Source organism: Myotis brandtii, unplaced genomic scaffold (genome assembly GCF_000412655.1).
Source record: "Myotis brandtii unplaced genomic scaffold, ASM41265v1 scaffold120, whole genome shotgun sequence".
In the NCBI taxonomy this organism is placed as follows: Eukaryota; Metazoa; Chordata; class Mammalia; order Chiroptera; family Vespertilionidae; genus Myotis; species Myotis brandtii.
Window position 1 is genome coordinate 3,614,758 of NW_005354174.1, and position 2,452 is coordinate 3,617,209.

Genomic DNA, 2,452 nt, shown 5'->3' on the forward strand with positions numbered 1-2,452 from the left:
TAAATATAAATCTTTGTTTTACTATGGTTGCAAATATAAAAAAATTTCTATATGTGACACGGCACCAGAGTTAAGTTAGGGTTTTTCAAAATGCTGACATGCCGAGCTAAAAAGGTTCGCCATCACTGTACTAGAGTAAAAGGCTAGTAGGTATATGTTGATTTTATTTCCTAATCTATGTAGCACAGGTCACTGGGTTCTCCCTCATGAACCCCAGTAGTTGAATGCTGCTTGTTTTTAGCAATTAAGTTTCTGTCTATCTCAACTTCAAAAGTCATTAAGAAAATAGTATTGAGCACCTGCCACATGCCAGCCACTGCCAAGGCCCCGAAGATGTGATGATAAGATAGTGCCCTTGCCTTCAAAGTTTACATGGAGGTGGGGAAGACAGGAAAAAAAAAAAAGGCAAAGCCATTACAATGAAATAAGGGCTGAGATAGACGGTAGTATGGAGGTAAGATTGGAAAGGGAGGTACAGAGGAAATAGCATGTACAAAGTCCAGAAGGTGAAGGATAGCAACCACTTTCCAGAAAATGATAGTATCTAACTGACTCTATTGTTAGAGTCAGGCCAAAAGTTGAAAGAAGGAGATACCTGTTTTTTCCTCTCCAATTTATGTTATCTTCTTCCAGTTAGAATTCCAATCCACAATATCAACACATGTATTCATTTGTTCAATCCTGTGATATATCTTAGTTTCCCATTGCTTCATTTATACCACTAAAATAAACAAACTTACTCAAGAGTTCAGGATTTGTTTTCACTTTTATCTCCCATCACTGCCCCAACATACACCCTATCCTTCTCAAGACTGAGAGTATATAGTGAAATACTGTGTTCATAAGTTATTTCAGTTAGCTCTTCTTAGTCCTACCCTCCACTCCCCTTCCCAGGCTGGTTCTGGTATTCACTAGAAATACTACAGTTAGGTTCATTTGTTTCTATTTCATTTTTAGTTTCTTCCCCTTTCCAATTCTTATTGTTTTAAAAAATATGTAGCATATTAATATGCTCTCAAAAATAAAAATATTATAAAAAAGTATAATCAGCCTGGCTGGAGTGGCTCAGTGGTTGAGCATTGATCTATGAACCAGGAGGTCACGGTTTGATTACTGGTCAGGGTATATGCCCGGGTTGCAGGCTCCATCCCCAGTGTGGGGCGTGCAGGAGGCAACCGATCGATGATTCTCTCTCATCATTGATGTTTCTATCTCTTTCTCCCTCTCTGATATCAATAAAAAATATATGTATTTTAAAAGTATAATCAGAAAAGTATCACTTCCTCCCAAATCCCTTCCACTCCATTCCTCATATGTTAAAGGTAACCAACTTTACTATGTTCTGGGTTATCTTTCCATTGTTTCCTTTTTGAGAAGCAAATTATAGACGTTTTTACTTCCCTTTTTTTTCTGACATAAACGATGTGTATGATCTTTTGCACTTAACTTTTCACTTAACATCTCCTAAAAATCATTTCATAACAGTTTATAGAGATTATCCGATTTTTGACAGCTGCAGAGCACTCTAATGTGTGTGTACCGGTTTATCCAACCAATCTTCTATGCTTGGGCATTTAGTTTCTAATATTTTGCAATTACAAATAATGCTATAATGAATAAACTTATGCAAATGTATTTTTGAGGTGTATCTTCTAGGTAAATTCCTAGAGGTGTGTTTGCTGGGTGAAGAATAGATGCATATGGAGTTTTGCTGTATACTGCCAAATTCTGCTTCACAGGTTGTACCATTTTGTATCCCCACTACCAATGTAGAAGAGTGCCTGTTTCCCACAGCTTTGCCAACTGAGTGTAGACTCAGGTTTTGAATTTTTGCTAATCTGTTGGGTGAGGAATTGTATCTCAGTGTAGTTTTTGTAAAATACATTTTTATTGATTTCAGAGGAAGGGTGAGAGATAGAAACATCAGTGATGAGAATCATTGATTGGCTGCCTCCTGCACACCCCCCACAGGGAATGGAGCCCGCAAACAGGGCATGTGCTCTGACCAGGAATTGAACCGTGACCTCCTGATTCATAGGTCGTCGCTCAACCACTGAGCCACGCCAGCAGAGCCACTTTCTCATCCTTTTAAAAGGGTTATTTTTCTTTAGCTTTGTGACTGCTTTGGGGGAGACATTTATCATCAGAAAGGCTTTAATTTACATTTTTGGACTTTTTGCAATAGTTTTGTGTGTGTGTGGACTGCTATACACTCTACTCTAAATAATCTCATGGACAAGAATTCTTCATTTGAGAGCCCTTATCTGTTTGTCCACCCTCTTCTGTGCAGTTTAAGGACTTGTTGGTGAGGGTGGGAAGATCAATATAAAGGGTGTCCCAAAATTCACGCAAGAAGTAATTTTGATAGAAAACAGGTTTATAATTAAAAATTGTAAATTTTTTATTGATTCATAAAGTATACAGTATAGGGTTATGTATGGAATAGCATATC